The sequence below is a fragment of the Zeus faber genome, assembly GCF_960531495.2.
Source record: "Zeus faber genome assembly, chromosome: 13".
NCBI classification, from domain to species: Eukaryota; Metazoa; Chordata; class Actinopteri; order Zeiformes; family Zeidae; genus Zeus; species Zeus faber.
The window spans coordinates 6,731,985-6,739,976 of NC_137198.1; positions in this window are offsets into that span (position 1 = coordinate 6,731,985).

A 7,992-nucleotide genomic window follows, 5' to 3' on the forward strand; every position below is an offset into this window, starting at 1 on the left:
AAGGCTTTGTATTGTGCATGATGATTCGCAATCATTATTTTAATCGGGGTAATTAATCGTCCTGCGCAGGAGGGCGGGCGGGCGGGCGGTGTGCGGTGCTGGTTGTTTGGGAGATGGCGACGTGCCACGTCCCCCCCCCCCCCCGACATACTTTCGCTTAATCCCGTAAACTTCTTCCTATCATTAATCGAATCCCTCTATATCATATGTGGGGGCTAAACGCAAAAAGGAAAAGACTTGAAGGTCTGGATTCGCGTAAACAAATAACATTAAAATAATGACATCCAGTTTCTACTCTCAATTCTCTGATTGTATCCCCGAAATCCCCGACACGTTGCGTAGAGACCTGCGCCGGCGATGACAACGCGTTCAAGATGGAAACGTAGATTCTCTTGTTTATGTCGGAGAGAGAGAGAGAGAGAGACGAATCCCCCGAGCCGCTCCGTCCAGAGTAAATGAAAGGCTGTTTTTCTGGGCACTGGAACGGTATCCAGGGAGATTTTCAAAAAAAAAGGTCAAACAAACATTCTTTTGGGAACGCGGGGTCGCCGGTTCGTTGTCAGTCATCTTGTCTCCGGGCGACATCGCCGATTACCGCTTCGGTTTCCACTTTGTCTCTGGATTCAGAGTTTTTTTTTTTTTTTTTTTTTCCTGTTAACCGTTTGCGCCGAAAATCTGTTGCGAAACAACGCCAGGCTCTTCAAAAAAAACAACAATCTTTAAAAAAAGGCAGGGCGCTTCCAGGGCGCTGCCGGGGCTCTTTTTCACACGCGCCAACGCAAAACCGTGAATGAAATTCAGCGACACGGAGGAGAAACAGCTCCATCATCCTGTAATTGAGGGGTCAGGATGAGGTGGTCCCCCCCCACCCCCCCCACCCCCACAGAAAAAGCTGAAATAACTCCAAACTGTCAGCGAAGAATTATGAAGGTGGGAAAAACCGGCGGATCCAAAAAGGAGACCGAAACAAAGAGCGGAGGTCGGATTCGAAGGCTTTCGGCCAAAACCGAACGTTCCCCCTGGAAGACGTTCCATGCACGTGCAGATGATTTGGTCGGCCGCGTAACGGCTTCATTACACCCCGAGGGCGACAATTTGGACCCCCCCCCGGGACGGGCTCGGGGGCGACCCGGTTTGTCCGAGAGGAGGGAGCGGGCGAGGTCAGGGCGGCGGCGGGGCCGTGGCGTTTTTTCCGGGGTCCGCGGAGGAGCGTCGCCGCGGCACGGGGAAGGAGGGAGGCAACACGAGCTGCTCGGAGCCGCTCTGCCGTGACAGATGCGGACGGTGAACTCTTGACACCGGTTCAACAGGTTTATGTTCAACATGTGTCTCTGTTACTGTCTCTGGTTTCCACCAGGCTGCCCTCCGTCCTGTGTGTACATAGGTGTGTGTGTTTTTACACACATAGTATGCGAGTGTGTGTTCATATGCGTGTTAGATATGTGCGTGTGTGTGTGTGTATACAGGCATAGTTTGTGATTGTAGATTTATATGTGTATTGGATTTGTAGGCGTGTGTGTGTGTATTCACATACTGTAGTATTTGTGTGTTGAACATCTGTGTGTGTGTGCATGTGTGTGTATACCTAGATAGTATCTCAGCATGTGTGTTTGTGTGTGTGTTGGATATGTGTATGTATTCAAAGTATATCCGTGTGTATTTAAGTGTGAGTTAAATGTGTGTGTGAACACGAATATAATGTGTGTGTGTGTGTGTGTGTGTGTGTGTGTGTGTGTGTGTGTGTGTGTGTGTGTGTGTGTGTGTGTGTGTGTGTGTGTGTGTGTGTGTGTGTGTGTGTGTGTGGGAGGATCTACAGCTATCTGGGAGGTTGAGCGTAATGACACACAGGGGACAGATTAGCTTCCTGTCCGTCAGGGCTCCATCAGGAAGACTCTGATTTACAGCGGCGCTGACCAGGCTCCTGCCCTCCACCCAAAGCAAACACTCCCGAAAACACCGCCGCCTCTGTGCGCCGGCTGCTGGCCGCCGGGCGCACGTGTTGCACTTGGCTTCCCAGTAACGCCGGTCAGCTCGTCCGGCGTCGACTTTTATGTGTAGATTTTAGTTTAACAGTGGTTCAGACCAAAGGGAGCAGGGTTTTTTTGGTGTTTTTCAGCACTCGCTTGTATATGTGTTTGGGTGTATGTGTGTGTGCAGGAATGCACGTTAGTGTGCATGTGCTTGCAAGAATACACCTCCCACCGCGTTCCAAATTATTATGCAAATGATAGTTTTCTCAAATTTTCCTAATGATCCCAATGATAACAGTATTCTTTTAAAAAAAAAAACAACTCAAAATGCACTGTTCTAAATGATTATGCACAGCAGAACTTGAAAACATTTTATAGGTTGTAAAGAACTGAAAATGGTCATTTGTTGACTGTGCAGCATTAGGTCATATTTACTGAAATCAAAAGTTATTTCAATCAAAAACATCTTAACAGGCCAAGTTACATGTTAACATAGGAGCCGTCTTTGATATCACCTTCACAGTTCTTGCCTCCATTGAACTTGTGAGTTTTTGAAGAGTTTCTACTTGAATTTCTCTGCAGGATGTCAGAACAGCCTCCCAGAGCTGCTGTTTTGATGCCAACTGCCTCCCACCCTCATAGATAAGTTCTCAATAGGGTGGAGGTCAGGGGAGGATGGGGGCCACACCAGGAGTTTCTCTCCTTTTACGCCCATAGCAGCCAATGACACAGAGGTATTCTTTGCAGCATGAGACATTGCGTTGTCATGCATGAAGATGGTTTTGCTATGAAAGGCCCGGTTCTTCTTTTTGTAGCGTGGAAGAAAGTGCTCAGTCACAAACTCTATATACTATGTCATTTTCACACCTTCAGGGGCCCTAAAGGGGCCTAACAGCTCTCTCCCCATGATTCCGGCCCAAAACATGACTCCGCCACCTCCTTGCTGACGTGGCAGCCTTGTTGGGACATGGTGGCCATCCACCAACCATCCACTACTCCATCCATCTGCACCATCCAGGGTTGCACGGCACTCATCATTAAACAAGACTGTTTAAAAATGAGTCTTCATGTATTTCGGGGCCCACTGCAACCGTTTCTGCTTGTGAGCGTTGGTTCGGGGGGGCCCAATAGTAGGTTTATGCACAACTGCAGCCTCTGGAGGATCCTACACCTTGAGGTTGGCGGGACTCCAGAGGCACAGGCAGCTTCAAATACCTGTTTGCTGCTTTGTAACGGCATTTTAGCAGCTGCTCTCTTCATCCCATGAATCTGTCTGGCAGAAACCTTCCTCATTCTGCCTTTATCTGCACCAACCCGTCTGTGCTCTGAATCAGCCACAAATCTCTTCGCAGTACGATGATCACGCTTAAGTTTTCGTGAAATATCGAATGTTTTCATACCTTGTCCAAGGCATTGCACTATTTGGGGCTCTGCGGCAGCAGAGAGATCCTTTTTCTTTCCATATTGCTTGAAACCTGTTGCTGCTTAATAATGTGGAATGTCCTTCTAAAGTAGTTTTCCTTTAATTGGGCTTAATTGGGCAAACAAATTATCACAGGTGTCTGAGATTGATTTCAGTGATCCAAGGAGCCCTGAGACACAACACCATCCATGAGTTTAAAACAAACAATTAAATGGTTAGGACACTTAAATCCAATTTGCATAATAATTTGGAACGCGGTGTATAGTCAGTAGGGCTCCGTGACACTGACAAAATCTAAAAAAATCAAAATCAAACCTTAATGTTACCATAATTGCCAAATAGATTTGGCAATATTTTGGGGAGGTTGGTTTTTACACAGAATAAACTGAATTAGGAAACCAGCGTTAGTAATGTGGATGTTATGACCACGCCGGTAGAGCGGGTTGGCCACAACATCTAGGATCAGTCCACAAAGTTCAGAGAGCTGCATTACTTTACCGCGACGCTCCGCAAAGACAACATTTAACTATGTCACGATAACCGAAATCTCAGACTAAATCAGGTCTAGTATTACAAAATCGCATCTCCCGGCCCTGACTTTGTGGAATGCATTTTGCTGTGTGTCGGCGTGCGTGTGTGTGTGTGTGTGTGTGTGTGCGTGCGTGCATGCCGCTGTGATTAAGCATGCATGTGTGCGCGTGTGTGCGTGCGTGTGTGCGTGCGTGAGCGCGCCCGTTCATGGGTTAACCCCTGATATGACGCTATACACGCTACACGCAGCCTCCACACAACAGCGAGAGGCCGGGAGACGGACAGATCCATTAAACAAGGTGTCACCCCCAAACACAACAATGATTAATCACACGCTGCAAATTATAAGCACCTGTATGGACAGCCAGCCCCGAAAAAGGCCTCCGCCACTGTCTGACTGCATGCTTTCACTCAGACAGACCCCCACCCTCCTGCCCCCCCCCCCCCCCCCCCTTCTTTTTACTGACCCCCGTGCCCCCCCCTTCTCATACTTAGAGGAAGTCTGGCTGAAAAGAAATAACTCAGAAAGCCGCTTTGACTTAAACACCCTGGGAAATGATAGATCTTGATGCAAAACTCACATTCTGGACCCGTGAAGAGAGAGTTAACCGTGGGGGTAGAATCGGGAATTGGGCATGCCAGTTGATTACAAATGTTGTGATTTACGTGGGGATATATATATATATATATATATATATATATATATATATATATTATTTTTTTTAATAACCCTGAATAGACAAGTCTCTGTAGATCTCCATAAATAATGTGACCAAAATAAAAATACCCTCCAAATTTTTATTTATGTTTTCTTAATCTTAAAAATGACATGGGAAAAAAAAAGACAGATTTCACTTTGTGTAGTATTCCTCTGTGTGAAATCACCAGAATTTGTTATGCTAACAGGCCTGCTCTGCTGATAGGCATGCGGCCCGACATGAGGAAATGTGAGTTTGATTAATGGGGGCAAAACGGACCGGAGCGGACCGCTCCCTGGCTCAGGTTAAAGGAGTCGCCTGAAATCAGGCTCAAAGGGATGCAGGCCGCAAGGCCCGTTCTCCCGTCGCTGCGTCTTGCAGCTTTCCTCCACACTTCACTGCAAATCTCCAGCAGACCTGCCCTCCCCACACCACACTACACACCAGTGGCCCCCGCTCAGGTCTGAATAAATCTACCTTGCCCACACAGCCCAAAATGAAAACCATACTCCCTGACAGCTCGTACAATGAGCGAGATGTCTCCTTTGTTTTATGTTGTCGGTGCAGACATCAAATGGGCCGGCGTGCTGTGCTGAGCTGATTTGTCTCTGGCTGTGATCAGCCAGCGCAGTGAAACCAGCCAGACGGGGGGGGGGGGCTATTCAGTTAGACAGCCAACCAGGCAGTCAGCTATTCGGTCAGTCAAGCAGCCAGTCAACGAGTCAGCCAGTCAGCCAGCCAATGAGCCAGCCTGCCAGCCAGCAAGTCAGCCAATGAGCCAGCCAGCCAACCAGCCAACAAGCCAGCCAGCTAGCCAGCCAGGCAACAAGCCAGCCAGCCAGCAAACAATCCAGCCAGCCAACAAGCCAGCCAGCCAGCAAACAAGCCAGCCAGCCAGCCAGCAAACAAGCCAGCCAGCCAGCTAGCCAGCCACAACGATCCAGCCAGCCAGCCAGCAAACAAGCCAGCCAGCCAGCTAGCCAGCCAGCCAACGATCCAGCCAGCCAGCCAGCAAACAAGCCAGCCAGCCAGCAAGCCAGCCAGCCAACGAGCCGGTCAGCCAGCCAGGCAGTTGGCGGTCTCTCAGAGTGGCAGCCTTGCAGCTTCCTGCCCTTAGGGGAGCACGGCCCACTGCCTCACATTAAAGAGGTATAGAGGTAAAAAGGTGGAGAGGAAGAGAGAAAGTGGAGAGGAAAAAGGGAGGAGGCTGGGGGAGTGGGGTGGGGGGCAGTGGAGCAATCCACAGAGCCCCCAGGTACCTGCCTGGATGGTCTCTCCTCTCCAAATGTTTATTTTGGACCAGACTGGTGGCCAACTGGTTGCAATTGACCCTCTACCAGGACGAGTTAGGGAGTGAACATGAGACTTTTCCTTCTGGGAAAAAAGATGGAGGAAAGCCACACACATACACCCCACACGCGCACACAGACACGTACACAACTACCCGAGCTACGTATAAACAGATGTAAGGAATATGATGGCATGACAAAAGTACAAATTGTCAATGCAAAAATGCGGACCCCAGTTGGCGCGGCGCCAGGGCTCCGGGGCGGACCTCAAAAGCCCCGCCGGGCCGGCTGCCACAGGTGCTGAAGCTCAAACAAGGCTGCTCGCGATGCGTTGGAGAAAGGGCGTTACCGGTGCGCCATCCCCACACCACGGAGCTCACCACCTCTAGTTTACAGCGCCACAAGGCTCCAGCCAGCTCACTGCCCATCCCCTCAACGGGGGGCGGGAGGGAGGGGGGGGGGGGGGGCCCGAGATGTGATGAAGAGACGGAGGCCCACTGGCCCCGTAGACTAAATAAAACCTCTTAATCCTCATAAACTGCTCCATATGAGTATTACATCCCTGACTCCGCGCGGGACTTCCAGGCGAATGGAACTCATTTTGTGGGCAGAACATTAGCAGGGTTCTGCCTGCTGCTTCCCCCGGCTCGGATAATGGGTTCCGTGTTCCGGGCCGAGGCCCGTGCCGATGCGAGACCGTCAATCTCCCACCGCAAATATCGATGACAGAAGCCGCTTACGATGAAAAATACCCCGGAAAATGTAAATGAGGGGAGGTGGGGGGGTGGGGGGGGCTTAAATGAAACGATCACTCTGCTTGTGTGCGTGTGTGTGTGTGTGTGTGTGTGTGTGTGTGTACGGGCAGGTTAAGCGTGCCGTGCAATGCTGAAACAAAGTATGTCTGCGGGGCCGTTTCGAGTCTCTGTTGCGTTACATAAAAGGGGGGGAAAAAATGATTTGCCACCCACTTGCACAACATGATCAAAAAGCCCCCACCCCACCCCATCCTACCCCCCAGCGTTGATATAATTCATCAATAAAAATCACATTTAAAATAAACACGACCATTTAACCATTTCCCCGGCCGGCCCTCCCGGTCATGCAAGACACACAGAGCCGGCGTTCACCTGAGACGTGGATCAGGAAACTACATTTTGGGGGGTTGGGTTGGGCATTTGACTCCAGGCCGCTCGTTTGTCACACTTGTCACACAATGCACAAACACAAATTACTGAATTATAACGGCGGATGTGAGTGTCCCGCCCTCAACAATTCAGGGCAGAGCTGGGAGCCGTCATGGGACGTGACTGGCCAGCGTGCCTGGGGACGGGCCCCCGGCCGGCCTGGCTCACAGCTCGGGTCAGCGCGGGTGACTGCCGCCCTCGGTCCTTCGCGGTAACCTGCTGCGGTTCTGAGGCGACGGCGAGGACGGGAAGGTGGCCGAAGCAGGAGGGAAGGGAGAGAGAGGGAGAGAGAGAGGGAGAGAGAGAGGGAGATGGGTGGGGGGGGTTTCCCGAAAGGAAGGGATGAAGAAATCTAAACAGGTATAATTGGGCTGACAGTATATTTTCAGTATATAAATAACATAAATAAACTAATTATATCTATCTATCTATCTATCTATCTATCTATCTATCTATCTATCGTGTCTATCTATTGTATCTGCCTATATAATGTATCAATCTATCTATCTATTATATCAGTCTATTTATCAATCTATCTATAATCTCAAAAATTCAGAGTTAATAATGACAAATAGCGCCATGACTTAAAATGACATTTGAGTTTAACACACTGTTTTGCATTGTGAGAAGAATGAGAGAAGACTGGAAAAATGGGAACCGAATATTCAAAACCATTTGCAGCCACTGCTCGCCCAATCATAAACAATTTCACGGTAGGTTTTCTTATTGTTTGTTATAAAATCATTTTTATGTCATAATAGTCAGGATTACTGTCAAACTGCTGTATTGTGACAGCCTTGATGCAGACAGACTTTTAGAATAGAGAGAGACACACACACACACACACAAGTAGATCACAGTGTAAAAATGGAGCCAAATGTCAGAGCCAAACCAAAG